Here is a 25,732-nt window from a genome sequence, read left to right on the forward strand (position 1 = left end):
AAACGTGCAGTGTGTCTGGCAGCCACAAACTTCATTACACCCCTAGCAAAGGCCTTATACAAAAGGTCTCCTGATGCAAGAACCTAGACTTCTCGTATTTCTTTACAACCTCAGGTACAATCCTAGAGCCAAATTCATAGCAAGTGAAAAGTAGGCTGAAGGCTCTTTTCCTGATGGAAAGAAATTGTGGATGCTAGCTACTTTCAATACCATGCACACTGTGCCTTTGCATTTGGAGACATCCTTAAGCATGTTTTTTTTTGGAGACATCCTTAAGCATGGTTTTCTTGGTTTCTATTGTTTGTATGTTCTGCCCCAATGCTATTTCAGTATATATTTTAATGAGTGAATTTATTATATAGCTCACTGCACAAAACTTTCAGTTAGATTATTAAAAACTCCCTAGTACTGATTTTTGGATCAGATAGTTCCTGACTGTATTTTGAATCCACTGTTGGTTATTGAGTAGCTTTTCTCCTTTTTTTTTTTTTTTTTTTTTTTTTTTTTTTTTTTTTTTTTTTTTTTTTTTTTTCCCTTTGGGTCTTGTCTGAGAATAAAGCCTACTATGGGTCTGCCCTCAGTACTACTACCTTTTTTTCCTCCCCTGTATCCCAGATTACAGCATAGACCTCTCTTAGACCCAGTGAGACAAGATAAGCCTTTTCTGCCTGGCAGCATTTCAGAGGCATTAAGTGTAAGAGAGAAGGTAAGTAATTCACCGTGCCTCCCCATTTCTGTAATGGGGGAGGACATCTTGATACATTTACAATACTCCTCTGGGGATATTTCATCAGTTATGCCTAACTCTAATGGACAAGAATTGATTTGAACTTTCTAGTTAGAGCTGTAAACAGTTTCATTCCAGGTTGCAGCAATGAACTGGTGTTTTGTAAAACTGAGAGAAATTTGGAAAACTTCTGTGTCGATCTATTAAGTAAGTTAGCAATGAATGATCCAGGGTTTACTAAACTGTCTTTCCAATTTTTTAAAAAAACAGAAAGAGCAAATACTAACCTAGATTATACATTTTTTATTCTAACAGCTCTCCTCCATTTTTGTCAGAGTATTAGTATTTGAGCTATCTCATTTACTTTCAGTTGAGATTTGCCAAGTCAGGATACAGTTTGGGAAGGTATTTTTATTGTTCTATTTAATGTCAGATGCTTATTTTTGTAGCAAAAAGTCCAGAGAACTCTTTGTCCTGCTGTAATAATATCTGCTAATGTCTAAAGTCTATCTATCTTTCTTAAAAAAATAGCATACAAGGCTTCTGGGGTATTTCCCCCACTGTCAAGTTTTCTACTGGTGGTACCTTAGGCAGTTTGAATCCTGGGCATGAAAGCAAAATTCCATCATTTTAAAAAAATTGGCATATACAGTATTATATCTTTGCCAAGGTTTGCAAAGTGAAAATATAGAGTTCTTCATAGCTCTGCTAGGGAGCAAATAAGCAGCTCCTGTTATCACATGCTGTATTTTTTAAAGCTTGTTGTATTAGAGATTATCTAGAAGGGTTGCAGCTGGGGCAAATGATCACATCAGTAATCCATATTTTAAGATCCTTATTTCCAACATACTGATCATCATGGTGAGCTATGAAAACATTTTGTAAGGCGGCAACAATTCTTTAGATAATACAAATAGTCACAAAAAACAGTCCAGCAAAGGAGATATGTTTTATATTAATTCTAATATTAGAAATCAGGCAAGCATAAGCAAGAAAAGACAAAACAATGACCTTCCCAGCTCAGCCTTTTGTTCCTCTAAACTAAAGATGTAATTCTACTAGACAGTGTTTCTGCACTGTTCCTTTGCGCTGAAGACAGAGGAAACGGCCTTTTTTTTTTTGTGGATCATCATCTGGAACTGGTGCTGGAACAAGACACTGGCCCTGAAAGCTGTGCTGTGGGGCCACAGAATTGCCTCTAACACAGGCTGGGCAGAAGATGTCAGGTTTCAAAATCAAGCAGCACTAGCTGCCACCACCATCTGACATTTGAATGGGATCCTAACCTATTTCCAGCTGGTATGAACACTGAGAGCCTAATCCTCACAAGATTTTCTTATTTTGGTACTCCCACTGACATCAGTGAAAACTGGCCTTTTGTTAACAATTTTTTCTAGTTTCTAGCAAGAGACGACTTGGAGATAAATTGAAACAAAATGGCAAAAGGCAAGACTGTCACCAGACTGCTGTAACTTTGATACTGATTGGAATAAATAATGAAAAACAGCCTATGCGCCTTCAGGAAGTTGGGAACCACAGCACTGGATGTGCAACTTCTATATCTCTGGCATTTTAAGAGAGAAAAGCTTTTAGTTTCCTGTTGGTCCCATGTTTGAGCAGAGTATTTGGCATTCATCCAGCACAAATTTAAGGAATTACCAGCAAAACCTAGGTGCAAGTCTAAATTTTACTCCCTGGTTTGTACTGGTGCTGCAAACATGGCAATAGGGAAACTGGACTACTGCTGTTAACAGGTTGTGCTCTTGTCTTCAGTTTTCAAACAACTGATTAGTTTGGATATTTCCATATTATGAGGATCAAGTGAACTAATGTTGAATGCCAATATGTTTCTGCTTATTACTTTGGTGCTTTTGTTCTCTTACAATTTTTTAATAGTTCAGTTTAATTTGATTTTATAACAAGAGGCACAGCTGTATTTTAACTGTTTTGTAATGAGTTGCTCTAAGAAACACATTTCTTGACCCACTACCTCAATTTAGAATCTTTCTTGAGACAAATTTGCAATTTGGGAATGGCAGAAGATGAAGAGAGAGAGGTGCTAGCACAAAGGATTTCATCTGAACACTTCTCATTCCAGCACATTTCAGGAAGAAACTGCTAAAAGGAACTGGCTCTTCTAATAGGCTCCTTATCGTGAAACCACAAAGACAGACTGGAATGAATTTCTAACTTCTGTAGTGATAACATTTGCCCCATCTCTTCTATCCTCATGGATATCCTGGGAAATGGATCCTGGATGCAATACACAACATTGGCTGCCAATTACTGCTTCACAGACCAGCATCGAGCTGGTAGTGAGAAGCGACAGAACCTCCTGGCATTTACTGCTTCAAAAGGTGCCCAGCCACAGAGACGGCACCTGGGACCAGAGGGATGGGCTGCTCAGCACATGAGGCATTAGCCAGTGAGGCACTTTGAGGGCATGGACAGATTCTTCCAGCCAAGTGGAAAGAGTCATTAAAGACTAACCTACAAAAAATTGTTTATGGTTTTAACTGTAATGGCAAACAATTTATAAACTACCACAACAAGCTTTGCCAAATTAATTCCTAAGACAACCACTTGGTCTTTGAAAGTAGTTGAGCAATTTTTGAATCTCCTTGTTTCTCCAGCTAACTTTCAGAACAGATTGTGTTATTTGGTTTGTTTGGATTTTTTTTTTAGGAACACCAACACCACTCATCCCAGTTCCCTGCATGCTTTAGGTTTCATACTCAACATGAACGTACACATCCTAGACAATATGCAACTATACCCTCTGTGGAAGGTATCTACAAAGGCTCTTAACTGTCTGAAAATCATAAAGGTCTTCAATACAAACAATGATGACAAACAAAAAGAAATTCTTTACAATTCCTCAGTAATCCTGTCCTTATATCGTTCTTCTTTTCCTTGACAATGTCCCCATCTACTCCCCCTCAAATTCAAGTTGAAATACAGAACCTTTTCTTGTTATGGGTTTGCTCTTCGCTTTTCCAACCTTTTCCCTGTAACTTTTATTGCAGATTTATAAACCTTTCTTATGGGTCTCCTTGTCCCGGACTTGTGCTTAGTGAAAGGTGCTTTTTTCACTTGAAAAACCTCTTCCACCTTTGCCCATTTAGGCACACTCATCCTCCTGTTTTCCTTCTTGCACTTTGCAATACCTCATCTCTGGTATGCGTAAGAAATCTTTGTGAACCTTTCAATTTTGTCATCTGATTTTGTGGTCTTTCTTGTATTATCTTTCTTTCCTTCCTTTATTTTCTTAAAGCCAAAATAAAATAGGCTACCATTATGAATCTGTTCTGGTATTCAGCAACACCAGAAGTGTTCTAGAAGCAATTCTTAAACACTGCAGCGTGGCCTGGGCCAAAGAGCCGTTCTTTAAAGGCACATCATAAATGAAAACACTCTCCATAATAAATGCTATTTGCACAACCACTTGACTTTTTCCTTCCAGCCATTCACTAATGAAAACAATAATATTTCTAATTTAACAAAATAAATAAATAAATATAGGTGCAACTTCTAGTTTCTGGCAATATTTTCATTCTTACTAAATCATATTAAAGGAATGTACTGAAATGCAGTGTGATGAATTCATTTTCATGAAAACAATGAATCTGGTAAAAGAAGATGCCAGCATCTTTATACACAACATCCTTGAAAACCTATCTCTTCTTATTCTATATCAGATACAAATTCTGCATTGAAATGGCTTAACCCAAGGTGCTATAAGCTTCTGAATTCAAACTAGATTACTACCTTTTCAAATAATACTTAGATACAAAAATATCTTACACCCGGTTCCTAATCATGGACTCCAAAGTAACACTGTTAAAGAAAGGTATAATTTTTATTGCTCACTCCTTCAAACCTTTCCCCAAGAGGCAGCCCACACATATGATCCTGATATTTTTCACTCGTGATTCTGGATACATGCAACAATTGTCTGGGAAATATTGCAAGGTCCCTTTACACAGGGTGAATTGGGTAAAGACTCAAAATAAGTGGTGCCAATCCCTTATCCATCTGGTTTATGACTGTTCCAGATGGAAGGAAGCTATTAGAACACCACTCTTAACTCCCAGCAAAGGCGGAATACAGTCTCCAAATTAATGATTTACCATATGAGCGACCTAAGCTTCGTGAGAAGGCCAAGGAAGTATTTGGCCCACTCAAAAATGTTCAGATCCATCTTGAAACAGAAAAGACCAGATTAAGAGTTCCTGAAATTTAGTAGCAAAAGAAGCTAGGACAGTGGCTGACAAAAGCAGGACAGAAGTCAGCCCTTCCACTCTTACACAAGCTAAAAATGCCGCTCTTCAGCCTACAACATATTGTAGGACAACCATCCTCTCCTGTGGCAGAGTTTCCAATTCAATAACGCAGGTTCAGCCTCTGATATCCAGCTTTGCTGGAAATGGGAAAAGCTACCAAAATGAATTACTTTCCTTTTCATTCAACCTAATGTTGTGCAACTGGTGTGGACAAGCAATGCAAGCACAAAGCGAGGGAAGCAGTCGCTGGGGGGGTGACCAGGGGACCCCCACGCTGCTGGGCCAGCTGAATGGCAGGGCAGGGCTCAGCACACAAAAGGACGGATGAACAGGAGGAACCCAAAGCTTCGAGTGACACCTAAAGGCAGCTGGAATAATAGAGACCTTTAAAGAGGTCTTTGAAAGTGGAATGTGGAGCCGAGATAGCAGGGGTACAGAAAAAGCATTGCTGAGGATTTTTCTCTTCGTTAAGTGAAGTAAAATACAGCCCTCGCTCATTATGGAGGCAGGCAGCCTCGCCAGGCTGATACATCTCATCAGCCTATTAATAAAGCTCTGCTCGAATCTGGTTTCACAAGGCAACCCATCAGAGTCTGTGCTTCCAACGCGTGCTACAGACACAGGGCTATGGAAAATCTCCCTCTCCAGAGAGACCTGAGTGAGGCAGTCTCTTTCATTAATACCAAGTCTGCACAATGAATCAACAACAGATTCAATAAGGCCAGGAAGAGCAAAAATAGAGCTTCTGACCAAATAAAAGACATGTAATGAGATCAGAGTGAATTTAATGGGAACCTCTATTCCACTGAATAGGCAAGGTCCCAGACATCCTCCTTCCTGGGTCTCAGGAGCTAAGCCAATAGACTTCAAGTTGCATCATTAAGTTCAAAATCAGACGAACTGTAATTGAAATAAAAGTCTTATTTTTGGCTTGTTGATCAAAATGGAGCTCAGATGTGCCTGAGGGCATGATTTTCATCAGGACCTCAATGCAATCCTTGATTTCCCAAGCACTGCACCTGCAATGAATCATGGGCTCAACTAGTAGCATATTAATACCCAGTTACCTGGTGTGCAGGTGGAAATAGCAAATGCAATATTTAAATGCTTTAAAAGCACCTGCCATTTATAATGAACACAATTCTTCCCAGGCACAAAATTGCATCTTAACACACATATGCCATTACTGAAAATCATGCCCAGTGATTTGGAAATACTATATTCACATTTGTGCCTACATCCTGATAGCCTTTCATTTCCCCTCCCTCTAATAATTAGTCTAAAAGACCCTCTTCCTGACTAAGGAAGTTAGTAGAGTCTCCATGAGTGTTCATAGCGTATCCCTGAACCTTGTAGAAGAGCATCACAAAGCACACATCAACTGAGAGCCAAGCAATGATCCTACACTGCAGCTCATCGTCGAAGACCACTAGTTAAAAACAGCATGTGGGCCCTCCTTTAATATGTGATACAGCAGGTGATGGAGGATTGAGAGAAAGGAAAAATCTCAATTCTCATGGGTGAAGGGACAACCTGTCATCTCTCCAATTTTCCCTGCATATGAGTAGGTAATAAATACCAATTAGCATCCATTGTCATAATGTCTTGAAGCTTGGCCTCTAACTTGGTATCACACACAGATTCAGTAAATCCTGTGAGATATTATGGTACCTAGGCAGAAGAGAAGGTAATTTGGGAGTTTGGAGATCTGGGGCAGACAAATGAAAGAAAGAAATGGCTTCTGTGTTTCGCTTGCTTCCTGCAGAAGAAAGCATCTGCATCAAAATGAGTTTAAACATAAGGGAATACATTCTCAATGTGTTGCACAGGGATTTAGCCACATGCCTCCCATTGATGTTTATGGGAAATGAGTGACTAAATCCCTATGTAATAGGTTGAAATTTTAGCCCAAGGAGACTGACTGTGGAGGAACTCGTCAAGGTCTCTGCTTACAAAAATTGTGAGCATATCAACCATTCTCAAATACCATCTCCTTTTACTGGTGTATAATCTAGAGGACCCCTTGAAAGGGACCAGTGAAATTTACTCTATAAAAGGTTACTGAGAAACCTATGAAACAGCTCTACTAGCGAGTGCATGAACACGATCTTTTGGTGCAAGGGCATGTCAGAGGATGACTTTCGTGATCGTGTCACTTTTTACAAGCTGATACTCTCCTGGAAGTCAACAAGGGGTTATTGAATAATTTAATGCTTAGACTTCAGCAACAAAAGGTATCTAGCAGCATGGACATCCTGTTACAAAATGCATCAAGAAGAGCTTCTAACCATAGTTAATCTCAGTAGGTTGCAAGAAGACAAGGAAGATGCTAAATCCCTTGGCTTTTCTCCTGCCTTAAGGAGGATGGAGATAAGCATCAGATTAAAGTGAGAGAATCTCCTCTGTCTTCCAATTACACAGATACAGGCCTACCGCAAGCCAGAAAATTTTCAGTAGCCAAAATTTACAACCAAATTGGCTATATGAATATCAGATTAGAGGCTTAACCAGGAAATACATGTCTAATTCTTTCCTCAACCGCATGACAGCTACTGCTCAGGGTAAATTAGCAAAGGACTAGCCTATTTCTGACTAAAATATAAAGTCTGGGTAAGAGTGCTCTGTGAGACCTGCATCCTTTCTGTAGCAATGCCAATGGAATTCTGCAGACATTTCCCCTCCCTTCCCTTCTGTATGCCCCCACCCAAAAGGATTTTACAGAGATAGTATGGACAAAAATGAAATGTTTTAACATAGCAGACCAATAGATTTTATTCTATCATCCCAGTGCAGGTTTAAAGGAAAACTAGTTCAAGTACAGTTGCTATAGAAAGCAGGTTCTTCACAGATGTGCAGCCAGCAAAATGATTGTTGCATGCCTTTAATTTTTTTTAATATAGCCACTGAAAAACCCCTTCCTAGAGAGGCAAGTATTCATGATTATTACATAGACTTGAGAAATCTATGAAGGTTGTGGTTACAGTAATAGATTTTTTTTTTTAACAATTATAAGCCATCCGTGTTATTCCATGAAGTTTGAGCAACGCGTACCTATTCTTCTTTTGCCATCACACTACAATTACAACAGATAAACTGCATTCCTCTGTGTATTTCCTCTGAAATACCCTATATGTGAAAATTAATCTGGCAGACTCTTCTGAAATCACAGGCTTCTGAGATGAGCAAATGGGTACAGTTTTCTTTTAACTGTTTTTTGAACCCCATGTGTTGAGAGAAAACAACAGAATGGAAATTGCTCATCAAAATGTTAACTTGTGGCACGGCAGAGCCCCAAGCAGGTGTGTGGCATGCCGTTCCCTCTGCTGACATGCCTACCACATGGCACCCAGTTCTGCCACCTCCGTCCCTTCCCTTCGGAATTCCTCCTCCTGCAAGCACTGAAAAGCAGCTTGACTCCGAGTCGCACAGAAGTGATGTGACCTTTCAGAAAGCAGGTGGTTTGGGAAAACCTTCATTTAGGATAAATGGAATAATCCTTTGGATTAACTGAGGTGGCCACGGTTCTTCCAGCCCACTTATAACTGTCTCAGCCACTGCGTTTGCTGTTAGGAGCACAGCTAGTCAGGAAGAGAACATGATCTCACCAATTCAAGGGGAGCAGTGAGGATGCTGATACTGAGGATACCTATCACAAATAACTGCATTTTTAAAATGAACAAACAGTCCAACAGACAATACAAAATATAAATAAATAAAGGATAAAGTGTGACAGCATACTTTGTTCATTTATTTTGACAACTCCTTAGGTTTAAATGGTGAAAATACTTTGCAGTGTACAAGTAAGTGTGCTGTGATGAACTTTCTAAAAATAATGAAGGCTTCATAATCTTTGAATGAATGTCTGTCCCTGTAGCTTGTAACTGGAACTGAAAGCTAATGGAGAAACTACTGTACAAAAAGGTGGCTTTTTCAGAGAAATTATGGCAGCAGAAATGTTATTTTTGACTTGTTCTTCATCCTTCACAGTGTTGTGTGTATTTCAACATCACAGACCTCAAGAAGCCAAAACCTATTCTGTGTCCCCTGGATTCTTTAGCTCTCTGCTAAACCTTGGGGAAGGCTCACTCAGATTTTCCCAAATCTCTAATGAAGAATACAGTATTGTATCCTGGTCTTTGGTATCCATCCCCATTTGCCTTGGGTAGAATCTTGCCAGACTTTCACAATCTGATACGCAAAATTTCATATACTTGCTCACAACCAGGTTTTGGTTAAAGAGATGGATTTGAAATAAAACTCCCCATGGGCCTATAATAAAATTTCCCTTGCTCCAGAATTCCACATTTCTAAACATACTACCCAGAATTTTAGAGGTCACTTTTGAAATACAAGCTTAAGGGTATAAAGTGTTTATCTGCACACTTTATTTTCACCCCTCTTAAAATGCAAGAAAATGTTTTATTTTTCTAAGGCATAAAGACAATGTAGCTCCATAAACTAATGAGCAGTACTCTTCTTCCAGCCACATCTTTGTCTTTTTCTCCCACAAAATACAATGGAAGCATAGGATACCTTATTAATTTTATTAATAATTTTGAAAAGATGCTATAAAACCTGTGCTCTATCAGTAGTTGTCTCAGGGCTTAAACTACCTAGGAAGTTTAAGAAAATCCTAGTAATGACAACAGGCTGCAAGAAAGTCTGTGGGCTACAGCAACTCTACTTTGGTGGCCCTGGTTTATTTGATGAATTCATGTTTCCTCTTAGAAATGTCAGTATGAACAAGTACTGTTTCAGGTGGCAAAGAAGATTTACCATGCCAGAGCACACGTGTGTGGCACTCTTTCCAAATCTTCAAGAGGAAAAAAAAAGAAAAAAAAAGATTGCAGAAAAAATCCTCACAGATTCTGTCTCTAAAGAAATATGAACTCTGAACTGTTTCAGCCACTGGGTTCCAGCAGCTGTTGTTTATTCCTTTCACCCACAGAGTGAGAGCTGAAGAATAAAAGGCTAAGAGACAGAGTTTTGTGAGTGAGATGGTTTGAGTCAAAGAATTACACTGAATGTAAACAGACGAGAGATGAAGAGAGGAGTTGGTATGGACACCTTATGCTGATAGCACGTTTATTTACCACAGTACAGGGCTGACTGAACAGGCAGCTGTCAGGGGAAGCATTCATTGATGGGACTGGGCTGGAGAACGGTAGAGGGTCTGATCCAAATTTACTAGGAAAAGCATTCCTAGTAAACGATAACGCAGCAGTAACCATTGTTATAATATTTATTACAGAGTTAGTGTAGTTTGCTACTCAGATGTGACAGTATTAAAAGGTAAAAAAGGGGCAGTTCTTGCTACATGGACAGCGCTGATGGGATTATCAGGTTTGCCATTTTCCTGTGGCCAGGACGTCAATAACTCAGAGACATAGCTTGATTTCAGCCATGGGATGGCAAAGGGAAAACCAAGTCATAGCTCTGTAGATATTCAGTTGCTCTGCTGGCAGCCTCAGGCTTTCCTTCTCAGAATGGAATTTTTTATGATAGCTCTGAGCTTTGACTTCATTCTTAGTGGCTGAATTTGTGTCCAAATGCCTCTTTGCTGCCTGCTTAGACTAGGTGGGGGGGTATTTCCCTAGAGGATCATGCTGTTTGAGGACAATAAACAGCTCTAAAAATTCATTACTTTCTTTAACCCCCACCTTCTCATTATCATTTTGCAGTGATAAATACAAAGTGCAGATAAGCAGTGAAAACAGAAGATGTGAAATACCCATGACAAAATACAGCAGCATTAAAAGAACACTTCCTCTGCCTTTAGAACAGTAGTTAGTTGACATGACAAATCATAAAACTGAAGAGCAAAAGTATTTTCAGAAAAAAAATGATTTGGTAATTTTTAAAGATTATTAATAGCCTGTATTTCACTGGAGAACTGAAGTCCCCAGGATTTGTTGGGATACATCCTGTGTGGCTTTTAGGGTGGGTACCAACATCATACTGTCAGCTGAGCTGTGTTACGAGCCATATGACGCCCCATGGTCTAACAGCAGGGTATGCAATGCAGATCAACCATTCCTAAATTTGGTGGGCATGAAACTTCTCAGGGCAAAGCTCACTCACACCCACAGCATTATCCAAGACAAATCTCAAGAGTCTCTTCTTCCCTATGACTTTTTAAAGAGAGATATGTCCTTAGAGGAAATGTTGGGATGAAAATGTTTAAGCATTATTCAGTGCGTTCCTGAAATTTTCCAGTGCTGCTCTTATTCAGGATTAAGTTCTACTTTATTGTGTTGTACCAACAAACAAGCAACAAATCCAACCCCAAGGCATTTAGTCTAAATCCACTGGATTTTTATTGCACTGCTGCTTAAGTGGGAACAGACCTCAAATGCTGCTACTCCTTTTCTGAAGGCAGAAGACCATAGCACTTGAGCTCAGAAGCTTGACCATTAATTGTTTGTATTGCAGAGCCTATGACATACTTAAGTAGCTGAGCACAACAATAAACACAATAGCCAGTTCATTAAATCATTCTTTGTTAAGACTTCCCAAAGCTTTGGGCTTAAGCCTCTTAAAATTGAAATCATTATGCTATTTTTTTTAAACAAATGAGCAAACATAACTCACATAAAAAGGGGAAAACACAACAGAGTGATGTATACATCATCACTGTGATGTCTTACTGAGATTAAACTATATGTCTAACACCGCTAAGAGGCTTCAACAGCTCTTTCCAAGGAGAAGCTGAAATCAGGAAGGGCTATGAAGTGCTGCTGTTGCTGTCACCTCTCCTGCAACAGCTTTCCTTGGCCTGTCACATCACGAGAGGGGCTATCAATAAACTTTGTAGAGTGGTGTTTGTGGTCCCTCTTGTGCCTGTAAGTTCCTGTCAAAACCCTGACTTGTTGACGCACCCTGACAGGCTCTGAGGATGACTAGAAGTGACAAAAGGTGGAAGCAGGAATGGAGGTTTGCTGCCTTGGGCGAGTTTGCTCTTTTAACACTGTGTACTAATATTCCGGCTTAGAAAAACTGCCAAACTGTTCACAGCCATGAGGTATTAGGCAGGCATTTTACACAAGGCTATTTAGATATGGATAAAATACCTTAATAAAATGCTGCTGTGATGAGTGCACCAAGTTATGCTCTTTTTAAAACAGAATCATAAACCTTACCCTTTCTTTTGCTACACAGCTCTGGCTGCCTGCAGCTTGTTTCTTCTCTCTGTGCCAACATTGCAGCCACACTGCAAAAGGACTCAGTTTCTCTTTCTCCATAAAACAATCCTGCACCTTTACTCACATCATATGCCATGGGCAGAGCCTCTTCCTTTCCTGTCCCGTAAACACAGTTAGTATGTGAAATCACACACTATTTGCATGAGAACATATTCTAAGGAAAGAAGAAAAGATATGCAGATCTAAGCAAAGACTTAAAAGAAGAAATTACCATCTTTTTCCCCACTGTTGCTGCTATCTGCTTGTTCTCTTCCCTCACTTGTCATGGTTATGACCTTTGTTGTTATGACCATGTCAGACTAAGGGCCAGTCTCTGATGGGTGCCGAGTGCTCCATGGTTTTGATGGATTTCTCAAAGCTGCTTGGGCCAAGTTTCCTTTGCACAGGTATTTCCTCAGCAGTTTAGGGCTGGGGCATGTTGCTTACAGACTTGAGAAATGACATGTTCCTCTTTGGGAACAACAAATACAAACAAAAATGGGTGTGTTGAACATCCTATTCTATCAGACCATTTAACTGCTTTTTCATATTTTTTATAATTTCTTACAATTGTTGCTAATATAAATTTCAAGACAGAGTTTACCCTGATATGGCAGATTCACAGAATCATAGCCAAGGTTTCTTTGTCTATGAAATAACAGCCTCCAAGGTAGTTCTTCCTGACATGAGGAGGGTGAAGAAAAAAGGTGGGAGGGGGAGAAGGAGGCAATGCCCAGCTTCTTTTTGACCATGTAAGATACCTTAGCCTGAGCATAGGGCTGCAAACTACCTGCCGAGGACAGTTGTGGCTTCAGATCTAGGAGTAGGCTCTCCTTTCTGTGCAGACACAAAGCACTTACAGCTTTAAAATACATGTATAAATGAATTGAGAGTTAAAAACTACTAGAGAATACTCCACGGGATTATCTGTACTATCAAGACAGGAAAACTTTGCAGATGCTACTGTCTCTCTGGAGGAATAAATGCTTGCATTTTAATATTCTCAGCAGCTGGTTCCTGTTGAATGCCATCAGGATGATTCAGCCACCCACCAGGAACACCAGTAGCAAGTGCACACACAGACAAATCTGCAAAACTTTCTGCTCCTGATGCCGCTGTTGTTACTTTGGCAGAGTCTGATCTGTATTAGCTATTCTTCATTACTACCAGTAGCAGGTTTAACTTCACCCCAGGATGGTGAAAAGAAAACAACTAGTCCCTGGGGCTGCCCTAATCAATCCAACTGTCTGCTTCCTATCACTAGTGCTTCCCACAATCCACATCATTAGCAGCTTACTCTGTGGTTACCTCACTCACTTTCAGCCTCACCACAAGTAACATACGCCCTGAGAGCTCAAAGTGATGGCCCAGGCAGTCTGATGTCCTTCCCCCCGCCACGGTCACATCTGATGAAAGGGACATCACCTTCTAATGATGCTTGGTTTCTGCATGAGACTCAACTGCAATAGATTACTTCCTCACTCCAGCTGATGAACAATTTATGTCTAAAAATACAAGGTCTGCTATCTCTCCCCATTTGAAAAAAAAATAATCAACCTCAGTGACGTTCTGTCTGTGGTCTGTGGACCACTTCCAGGTGTTTTATGGAGGTGCATCTGTCTAGCAGCAATAATGAGGCATTTACTTTTCCTCAAGCGGCAATGCTTCCTGACAGTTGTTGACTGGGTCAAATCACTCAAATCCTCTAATTCTACTGGGACAAATTTCTGCCTCACTTTTGTCTGGCACTTCTTGGAAGTAGAGTAAACTGTGATGCCAATCTGCAGAACCCTACCTGGAGAGGTGAAACACCAGAGAAGACAGAGCTAGACAGCACAGTCACTCCTGCTGACTGTTGGATCCATGACTATAGATCCTGCAGTAGGGAAAGAGTCTTTCTGTGGTAATTCATGGGATGACTGAAAGCCAGAGAGTGAAAATAAACAGCTCAAATGCAAAATGGTGGGAATGTAACAGAACAGCTGCATCCATCTGGTCAATAACACCCACTTAAGTTTTCCTCCTTAATACTACTGCCATGTCACTTGGCTTAATAGGAAAGATGCTACAGGTGGATAACAATGCCATATCACCATGTATTCTAAATATATGGGGTTTAATTCCATCATTACAGAGCATCCTCATTTCAGCATTATTCATTTGGAAAAAAATCATGCTTTAAACCTGGAGATAAATCTTAGCACTGACCAAATCAGATGTGTTGGCCTTCCAACAGGAATGACCTAAAATACTAGTGCCATACGTACAGATAACTCCTCAAGTAGTCTGTCAGAAAAATGTAAAAAATTTAGTTTTATCATCTGTGCCAAGTTGTCCTGATGTGGAAAACAAGCCAAAATTGCTAAGTCAGAACTTGTGCATTGGGTAAGTGACAGAAACATTATGAACACAAGTGTTCTCATGTCAGATCCCTGATGTACCCATACAGCTTGTGACACCTACTGCTGACTGCAGTGATACCCATCCTGGTTAGAAGAGACGCTATCGTATTCCTTACTTGCTTTACAAAGAGTATCTTCAAGAATTTGTATAATTTCCAGAATCTGAAGTTGTCCCTACCATGTTCTCAACTTAAATCAATGAAGTTATGGAACCACCACTTGCTCTCTCTAATGAGTGAACAGTAAAGTGCCATTCAGAGTCAGCCAGGAGTGTGTATGATTATGGAAAGGAGAGACAGGAGGGCAGGAGAAACTCAGAGAATAATCTTTCATACCAAATTAAAAACAAACAACAAAAATTAATGAAAATTTTAACTGCATGCCCAGTTTCCTGGTATTTCATCTCATGTAAAAAACAAAAATTAGAATTCACAGAAAGCAAAATCACTGAAAAATGGGGATTTAATTCAATTAAACAATAAAACAATGTTTTGCTGTTTTTTCTCCTTTGAGTAAAGAATGAGAGGAAGGAGAATGAGAAGGTTTTAATTTCTTTTTTTTTCTTTTTCCCCAATCAATATTGAGGTTTTTTTGACCAGTTCTTCCAGTAAGCTATCTCACTGGATGCGATGTGGAAACAAGGGTCTGTAACCGATTGTGGTTTCAGGGCTGAGAATGCATTGGATTGTCTTCTCTGTTATTTCAGCCCCAAAGTATATTTTAAATAGCCTTAAAGAGAATGAAAATTCTTCTCATACCAGTGAGAGGGAGAAATGGCTTTAGAAAGCACTTTCATGTTTCTAACAGTTTTTGGTTTTTTGTCTGTTTGAATATTTTTGTTTTTGCTTGCACAAATGCATCAGGATAGCTTAAAAAAAAAAAGAATTTGGAATACAACACTCAGTAATCCATCCATCAACAAGAATATGCAGATATGTGTTTGCAAGCAGTGTCATGGCACTTCCTTCCATGCACTTTGTTCACATCGGAAACAAGTCAGCCACACAAATCCAGTTTGAAGGGATTTTTTTTTTAAATATTTAAAAATGCATGTTATTGTCCTAAAAGTGAGTCTGAATGATCCAGACTGACCCCATTTCAGTGCTTGGCCTACAATGGAAACTTTAAAATGATCATTTCTCTTACACTATTTGCCAGATTGGTTAGGACCTGTCATTTATTTTCACAAGCAAAGTAATGTCCTTCAGAAAAATATTCTTTTCTTTCTTAATAAAAACTAACCAGACTTTTACCTTGGCCAGAGGATTCTATCAAGTTTTAAGAGCAAAACACTAATATCTTCCAAGCATGAAACCCTCATGACACTCACACTCAGTAATGAGCACTACCAAAGGTATGTCACAGGTGAAGGAGGACAGGAGAGAAATGCTACAATACTTGAAGATGCGAGAATTCTTCCTACTGAACTGTGTGAAATCCAGAGGCAGCCTTGCCAATTGCACCTAATTATTTTGTAAGCATTTCACAGGCCATGCTGATGCCATCTTCTCAGCTGCCCCTGAGACAGGAAGCCCCCAGCTGGTTTTAGAGTTTGTTGGAGTAATTTGAAGCCAGAGGCTAAGTGACCTGTTCCAGGCTGCACCATGAGTGGGCAGTGGGTGAGGAACGAGTCCATTTCGTGATGTCCCAGCCACCAGAGCAAAGAGAGGTGTTGCTCTGGAGAGGGCTGGAAGAGAAACAACTGGGGAAAACTAACAGTACACTTACCGTAATAAAGTTTTACCCTATTCTTTGTTCCTTTGTTGGTAGAGGAAAAAAAAAAGAAGCAAAAGCTATGTGTGTCAGAAGAGCTTTCTCTCGCCTAATTAAGGCCCCCCTTTCGTTATGCCATGAACATTGGAGTTTTAATCCTGAGCACAGAGAGGCCTTGGGCAGAAAATTTGGCCAGTCTTTTTCACAAAGTTTGAATGTGTTCAGACCTTTCAAAACTGTACCAACCCCTCTCTAACCTTCAGATTAAGTAGTGCATTTTCAATGCCATAATGAGCTAAGCCCGCTGGCCTCCTGTGAGATGGGAAAGTACCCGCTGCTTCAGAAGCCCTAATCCAAGGTGAATTATTGCTACTTTTTGTTACATTCTTAACATACTCTGATATTCCACCATTTCTTTTGACCTTATTGAACACTGCAGACTAAATTTGTTTCTTTTTCCTGCCTTTAATAGCTTCATGATGCTTCTCTTTTCACATTACTTTCTGTGCCTATTCTCAAGACCTTTTCTCTTTTGTTCCCATCTCTTTCCCACTTTATAACTGGATCTTTGACTTTAGCCACATATTTCTTTCATTTCTGCCTTACATATTCAAGTAGAAACCCACTCTCTTTGCATACTGTTTCTCTTCTTTATTCACCCTTTTCTGCCACAAGCAACTCTTCACCTCTCACTTCAAATTCCATTACTCACCTCCCTATTCCCTCTGCCTCTACTCTGGGTGTCAAAAATTTACCACCAGTTAATCAGATCAGCAAAGTTTATTAATACCAAGCATGGGGAGAAGATTTCTGACAGTAGAGGGCTCCTTAATACATCAGACAAAGGCATAGCTGAGGTTAAGTCAAATTCAGACTCAAAACAAGTAGAACAGACTTTAAAATCTTCAGAATAATTGTCTTAAATATGCGGTCATTCCTGATGACCACATATCCTGATTACTCTAAGACTTTAGGATTATCTGTTTTTCTGAAAGATACGCTCTAGCTCAGCAGAACAAAAGTGCTTTCAGTAGGCTTTCTCTCGTAATAGTAAGTAGTTAGGACTATTGGAAATGCCCTTTCTGCTTGATCATCTTCAGAGATCAAAAGGCATCAGTGTCCCGTCTGTCTCGGACTCTTCCTGGCACTGTCCCTGTTGTTCCACCTGCTAGCAGATATTGGGTAGTTTGGGACAATTCTTTCCCTCTTCATCTACAAGGCTATTTCTCCCTGTTTGCAGGGGTTACGTTTTCTCAAGCCTGGCCTTCACTGCTCCTTTGAAAATGGTGACTGTGAGGATCCAAATGGACGTATTCCCCTAGCACCCACCTGTGTGCTGAAAGAAAATCAGAGCAAGTTCTACTTTTCAAAAGCCTTTTCTCATTTTACATCTCCAGACCCTGCCCTAGCTCCTGCTCAGGGCTTTTCCAGACTGCCTCCAGTACACCTGCCTAGTTCTCCTTGGCTCACTGAGGTCCCCAGGAGCATCACTAAGAGCCCAAGATTAATACACTTGTCCAACTACATGCTCAAAGGACCGTAGCAGCCACAGGGCTGTTAGGCCCACGACACATAAAGTTATCAATGACTCGATTTACATTAAATTACCATTTAGATATTTATGTTCTTAATCATATCTATGAGAATACACAGTCGTGTCTTAACTGAAGTACAACTGACAGACATGGAACCAATCAGCATCGAATACATGGATTTTTTCAATGTCTGTTTAAATTCAGTCTAAACTGTGGGTTTATGGCATCGCAAAAATTTACTGAAAAAACATGAGTTAATATTTGTCCAGTTCTTTCACATGAGAAGCACTGTTACTGTTGTCAAAAAGTCTACTGTGGGCTTAAGTAGCTGTGAGAATGCAAAACAGTTTAAAATTTGAATAGCTTTCGTAACTAATAACAAGTAGGCAATATAACAGATGGCAACTCACATGAAAGATAAACCACATCTTAATAACAATAACTTACATTCTGAGGAGTAGTGTTTCCTAGTGCTTAGGGCACAAGACTGAGAACCAGGATTCCCAAGTTATTCTCCTGTTTCTGCCACTGATTTCCTGTATGCATTTAGAAAAGTCACTCAAACATATCTGTGCCTCAGCTTCCTCATCTGCAAAATAGAGATAGTTCTTACAAATATCACCAGACCATTGAGGGGAAGAGACCCAAGCTGTCAGATTTTATAATAAGCATTTTAGACAAATGAAGGTATGGAAGAGAGGTGTTGTTTGTCGTCATTGTCGAGTCAGTCATTGATCAAATTGCGAAGTGGTTACTTTGAGCTGAGCTAACAGAGCCATCCCAAGAGTGGGAGGCGGCAGCAGCTTAGCTGAGCTCCAAACCCTTATGGCGTGGTTCAGGTCTGGAACTGAATATTGCCCTGCACAACTGACGCTTCAGAGGGAATTCAAGGAGGCCAAATATAATTGCCTTCACTGAAATTCAGCCAGGACATTATGCAATCTTTAGCAGCAGTCTGAAACTCTATTTTTATATCTTTGATAAAAAGGAGCACCTAGAGCTCTCCAGGTTTCTGTCATCATTAGTTGGCACATTACTTCATTTTGATCAGACACAAGATTGCTTCTCACTTGCTGACTTTGCTTGGTGCAGTTCTATAGAGTTTCACAAAGGCTCTCCAAAGCAAGCACCAGAAAAGTCTTACAATGTCTGACATGAGCATAATACAAAATGAATAGGCTGAAAATCAATGTTCCTCTTAACTTTCTATGTTCTTTTGATGTTGTTGTTATTTTTGTTGTTTATGAGAGATGGAAGTTTTAACTGTATGAGTATAGAGACTACTTAGAGAGGGTCCATTTTTGTCATGCTTGTCAGACAGAGGTGACTTTGCTGAGAATTTAATGAAAATAGAAGCTAAAGAATTGGATCAGGATGTTAAAAATTATTAGAGAGGAAGGTTCCTTGTAGGGTACACCCTGGTGCTTCAGCAGTGTGCAGGAAATGGCACAAACCAAAGCCTGAAACCAACTTGGTGGCTTCCCTCATTAGCAGGGGTGTCTGCTTCAGATCCGCTCTGCTTAGCACTCTACAGCTGTACAAGGTTATTGTGGGACTGATCATTTTCTGTGGCTTCTGACAATTGTGGAAATATATTCTAACAAGAAAAAAAGAAGGTCCTCTATCTTTGTATCTATCTATCTAGAACAGTTGATCTCACTGAAGAAGACTCTGGCATCTTTGTTACAAAGAGTTTTCACTGGTATTTCCTGATTCTCCAGCCAAAGAAATTATCACTAAACCCTTTTCTCTGGAAGGATGGAACAAAAAATATTTCTCACGCTGGCTTGATGGGATATGTAGTTGAGATTAACAGGTCAAAGAGTTTTAGGAGTCCTATTCAGAGGACTGCCTAAAGAATATTCCATGTAACTCACTTAACTGCTCTCCAGATGGTCAAAACTGAAAAGGCCATCTGAGCAAAAATCAAGTTTTGGAAAGTGCCATGAGAAATTTTAGCCAGAGGATGTGGATTCTGCTTGTGCTGGCTTCAGTGGAAAGAGACTCATTCTAAACATTAATTTTTTTAAAAACCCTTAATTTCTTACAAAGAAATGTCTGGAAATTCCATGTTGTTATTTTCAAAAGTGATGAGCTCAAATCAGAAAATCTGGATCTGGATGCCTAGCAGTGCCAGAAGTTCAGGAGAGTTTGGACCAAGAAGGCTGGCTCAGGCAAGTGTTGAGTGTTTTCCCAGGATTTTTTGAAGGCCAAGACAAGGGTTTCAAAGAGGAGAGAGGCATGTGCAACATGGCAGAGTTACAAAAAAACATCGCTTGGAATTTCCTGGGTTTTGCGAGATTAAAATTGTAAGTCTAATTAGTTTAAGGAAATTAGCTCTTTATAATTTTCATTTTGTATTGAAGAAGTAAGAAAAATTAAAAATAGAATGAGAATGGAAAAATTAATGGGTTTCAGTAATTAGTTAATCAGAAAATGCTTCTGTCTTAGTGTGGCTGCCCAACACATTAAAAAAGAAAAAAGAGAAAAAAGTAACCATGACTTTCCTCATACTTTCCAAAACAATATAAGCTTCACCTCTGAGCTTGGAACAACTACTTGACATTTCAACTCAGCTCATTTTTTAGCGGTAAGCCACTGAAATTGGTGTTTAGGTTGAAATACCATCTCACCATAAGGTTAATACAGACATAGAATAAATACATATATCCTGGCAAAAATAAAACCAGAATTTGTTGCTCTTACTGGCCACATCACATTTACATGACTTGCATGCACTAATGAAATGTTAAATGGAAGGGAAACCCTTTCTGAGAGCAGACCTTTTCACCAAGTGCTGAACTGGGCATCTCTGACATCTGAAAGCAGCAGGACAACTTATTACGCTGTAGGAAAACACATTTCTCTTGACAGTGGTGATCCAGTCTGAGGCCTCACAAGCCACACACTGGTGCACTAAAGAGACATGTGTTAGACAAGCTGTTTTGTCCCTTGGCTATCACCCTCCCGAGCGCTGAACAGATCTGGATTGGGCTGGCTTAGAAAAAAGTCAGATGAAAGCAGTGAAGTTAAGCCAAGTCAAAACACAACTTTGGTGCAATTCCACCAAGTCCAAGTTATGCTAACAAAACTTCACCAGCAGTGAGCCTGTCCTTTTCTACCCAGCCCACAGCACCACTTTCAGACATTAGCTGCAGCACTTGGCTTTCAGCTCTCTGTACCTCTTTGCTATATTTATTTTGTGAGGTAGCTAAATACGCCTTTTATAATTATTTGAGCTTGTAACATCTTTGAAATGAAAGCATCTACTCTGCAGAGATGACGTTGAAGAAGTCTGAAGAGCATGTTTTTTTTTCCTGTAAATAAAGATGCTGAGCAACAATCCACTGAAATGGCCAAAAACTTGAAAGAAGCCTTTTAATTCCCACTTATATTGCTCTCAAACTTCAGCCTTATCGTGGAGCTGTTTACTGATTGTCAAGTTAACTAAATTCATGGGCGGCTACCAGAATGAGCTGACAAATAAATACAATACCCACAGCTAGGACTGCTCAGAGCACTGGAGCACACATAGAGTACCAGGAACATCATGTGCCGTGCATGCAGAACACGCAATTCTTAAACATTAGTAACACTTACTCCAAAAACAGATTTCTTCCTACAAAGTCTGTAATTGCTTCCTCAGGAGCATGAGCGTGCCTAAGCGTGAAACGTTAAAGTAAAGCTGGTTTTAAGTTGGTCGAGGAAGAGAGAAAAGGAAAGAAGCCTGAAAATGTTGTCTCTGGTCAAAGAGCCTCTTACCCCTCATTGGGACAACTGGTAAAAACGAAATAAAAAGAAACAGTGTGCTGTTGAGAGCGAAGCAGACATTGGTATTTATCTGGATGAACTGGAGGCATATACAAATAAAGTTTCAGACTGCAGGAGTCAACTCAGCTCTGGTACCTCCACTAAAGTGAGTGCACCCCGCAGGCTCCAGAGGGATGCTGTGCTGTGCAAGCACACGCTCAGGGGTTTATGGTTTCCAACACTGATTCAAGGGGACCACCCTAAATCCTGATCTTCTAGCTCTGTTTTTCACTACCTTTTCTCAGGAAAACCTGCACTGACTTCAGAGGGAAGGTGTCTTAGATGAGAAGTAAGAAACACCACCAACTAGCAGGGCAACCTCAGTTTACACACCTACAGTGCAGCTGAAATGCAGTTGTTTCTGGATTCTTAACAAAAAAACCTCTGGTCTGTATTTGCCTCACTTACAAGATTGCTTTTGTACACCGGCCTAAGTATACACTGGAGAGGAAAGACTAAAACTTACAGTTCTTCAGCTGCGTTAATAGGAATATCAGCCCAAAATGTATATAAATCACACCCCAAAATCTGTCCATACTTTCCCCCGGAGCGTGGCGATCGGCCCGCAGTCACTGCTCAGCAGCACAACTTGGTAGAAGGACTGGCTGGCCAAAGCACCTACCTCTGGCAGAAAGTATCAGTAACTCCTTTGTGTCTCTACAGTGCAAACAGGATTTCGGCTTTGCTGATCTTACCAAATTTGGACAAATAAAACACCAAGTTCCATAAAAATACAGCAATAATTACAGAGGGAGTAAAGTCGTGTAAAAAGCTCATTTACTGGTTTGCTTGACAACGTATATTATGATTCAGGTTGCAAAAAACTGAAGCAAACAAACAAAAACCCGAACACTTTAAATTCCTTTGATAAAACTTAAATCTCCTCCCTTCAAAACCTCTCGTTTTGGAATGTTTTAAGGATTTTCCTTCCCCCCACCTCTAAAAATCAATTCTTAATATTTCTCAACAGAAATCCTTAGTTCACAAAGAGAAATTAAAACATTGCATAGGAAAGTATCAAAAGAAAACATTACCTCTCTTTTGGAAAGACAGACCTTTTTCCTTGCAACCATTTAGTAAATTTGATTTCAATTCAGTGTTTCACGTCCGTTGACGTGACTTAGCATTTTCAGACAAAAAAGTTTTGCAGCGGTGTTTGTCTAAACAATGCAACACTAAAGACAGCACAAACAGGGAGAAATATCATCTCCCTTAACTAAAATGTGACTCAGTATCGGAAATGCTGCTGCCATAAGGCTACTTTGCTACACACCTTCAATTGTTAGCTGCTGTCTGGCTCCCCCCATCCTATTATTAGGAACCAGAGTTCTGGTGCAGGAAACTTTCATGGGCGGCGTACACAAAGCGTGTCTAATTTCTAACTCGCACTTCATCCCCTCTTCCCTCAGCACAACGTCTCATTTTCTTACAGCCTTAACTTCCTCCATTTGCTCACCTAAATGCAGAAAAGCCCAGCACAGGGATCGCTGCCTGCCAGCTTTTCAACCCTGGTGTGGGGAAAGTGCCCAAATGAAATGAATCGATAAGCAGGGGGAAGTTTATGAAAGTGAAAGGAACGGCACGGCGCGGCAGGAGCGGCAGCAGGCAGCTCTGCACTCCTGCTCACGCTGACACAGGTGTATCCCAACTTCTCCCACTGAGGCAGCACAGACAGGCAGGCACGTACGGGTATACACGGACACACTGGGAAGTGCCAGAAAGGGCACAGGAAGAAGAGAAAGAGAGGAGTAAAGCTGAAAGGTGTTATTTATTTTTACAACTCGACAATGAACTTCAATTTTGGCAGAGGATTAAAAACAGCCCCGGGAAATGATTAAGTTTTTTTTTTTTTTCTTTTCTATAAAGCTTCAGCACAAAAAGAGAGATTATAAAGGGGATATGCTCACATGGGCACACATAAAATAGAGGGGAACTAAGGAGAAGGAAATGAAAGGAAAAGAAAACAAACAGCCTCCTAACAGGCCCATACTGCTAACGGGAGTCCAAATAAAGAGTCATATGATATCTGATAGTACAGGACACGTCGCCAGGAGCTGGAGCGGATTGCCTGCAGGAAGAAAGAGCCAGTGTGTTACTGCTCAAAGAGCTTTTCTTTCCCCCTTTTTAAAATTTTTTTTTCCCCTCTCTCTCTTTTCTCCTGTACTGTGAATGTGTTACTCACAGGTCAGGTCCATGGAGTCCCTAAAAGACAGCTATCATCTTTTCCCTACTTCTGGATGCAGTGACAGCCACTGGAAGATGCCTTCTAGTTGAGATTGAGGGGCCTAATCTAGGTTTCAGCTCTGTTCTGACCTCTCTCTTATATCACTATTTCCAGGGTTGCAGATAAAAAATTCTCACAAAAATGTTAGAAAAAAAAAAAGAAAAAAGAAAAAAAAAAAAAAAGAAAAGGAAAAAAAAAAAAAAAGAGGGGATGGAGAGGTTGGGTGGGGGGAGAAGAAAAAATATTCAGGCAGAAAAACCCGAGACTGCTTATCCTATGGAAAAGTTCAAAGGCCAAGTCCCATTTCTGCTCTCTTTTGCTTACTTTTCCTGTGATTTTTTTTTCTTTTTTTGAGAGAGCAAGAGAGGAAAGTCACTGAAGATATTCAGACCATGAAAAATCACAGGAGTTAGGAAAACTCTCTGGAGGAATGAGGAAAGCAAGGATTTTAAGTAGAAGAAAGGCATTTGTAATTTGCCAGAAGTTTTTCTATTTGTTTTGGTGGTCCATCCCTCTTGGCCAAGCATTCCACATTATACTGGGGAGCCCGCTAAGTACTTTTAGCTTGGCACCACTATTGCTGTTGCCCATGGAAAGGCAGAACACCTGGGTTAGCTGCAGCAAAGGAACCTGTACTCAGAGCAGGGAACTTCAGCCCGTGATGGATCCCCAACTCCTGCTGGGAGAGTTGTGTCCACTGCAGCTCTGGAGAATGAAGCTAATGAAGCTGTGGGGGTGCAAGCCCCCAGTCTAGATACTGGTATGAAAACAAAACTATGTTTTAACTGGTGGTTTCACTTGTCATGGACAGCTTCCCTGCACTTCTGCAAGGGACGGGCTGTATCCTGTCCTGGGATTTCTAAAGTGGTGCAAGCAGAGTCCAAGGATGGATTTTTTTCTTCCCCCTCATCATATGAGGAGATGTAAATGGACTAATTCCCCGTGTGCACTTACACAATGCATAGGTGTTGCTTAAAAACAGTGTTACAATGCATATGTGATACCTACAAAGCTGTAACAGACAACCTCCTCTGAGGAAAGCCTGCAGCATGAAAATAAAAATCACGATATTGTAATAGTAGTGCAGCCAGACACAGTCATCGCAACTCTGTAATAATTTGATCTAGTTTTGTGCATTGTGTGCTGATGATTTTTAGGGGGGATATAACATACAGTTTGCTCTCTTGTTTTCTGTACCTCTGCTATATGATGCTGTTCTTAGAATGGCAATTTGTCAGAGCAGGAAAATACAAATCAGTATAGGAAGGAAGGCAGAATTTGGCTAAAGAAATCACTTCCTTAAGCTACTGAATTTGCAACAGTATATATTCTCAAACATCCTAACCATTGCACAGGAGATGCTGTAGAGAAGATATCCTGCGTGTTATACACTATATGCAATAAAATTCAGATCAGACACCTCCTTAAACGTGATGCACTATTCCCTTCTATATTACATGTGCCTTTTTCACGTACAAATAGACAAAGAGTGTATCAGTAAGAAACACATTCAGAAGAACAAAAAATCTACAGCGCAAGAAAGTCTATCCTGGAACCCTCAGTCTGGGGCTCGGTTAAGAACTAAACTCAGAAGGTGAAATGGAGCCATTTAAAAGAAGGTCCCACCGAACAGGAGGAACAAGCAAACAAACAAATAAACAAAAAAAATCCCTGAGCTCCGATTAATCATTTGAGCTGCCAATGAGAGGTGACTTTTAGACAGATGGTCAGGGAAAAGCTGGGTCCGTGGACACAGACGTTAGTGCCCCATCTGTATTTTAGGATCCTAGCTTCAACAAGCCATTACCAACTTTTTTTCTAAGTGACAGAAAGTGAAAGATTTCTGTTCCCACTAAT

At 40.2% G+C, this 25,732-nt stretch overlaps 1 protein-coding gene across 13 annotated transcripts in view; it reads right to left on the reverse strand.

The window, feature by feature from the left end:
• ZBTB20 (zinc finger and BTB domain containing 20) overlaps positions 1-25,732 on the reverse strand; it is a 472,116-nt gene that overhangs the window by 63,154 nt on the left and 383,230 nt on the right. The window lies entirely within an intron of this gene.

Source organism: Prinia subflava, chromosome 28, assembly GCF_021018805.1.
Source record: "Prinia subflava isolate CZ2003 ecotype Zambia chromosome 28, Cam_Psub_1.2, whole genome shotgun sequence".
In the NCBI taxonomy this organism is placed as follows: Eukaryota; Metazoa; Chordata; class Aves; order Passeriformes; family Cisticolidae; genus Prinia; species Prinia subflava.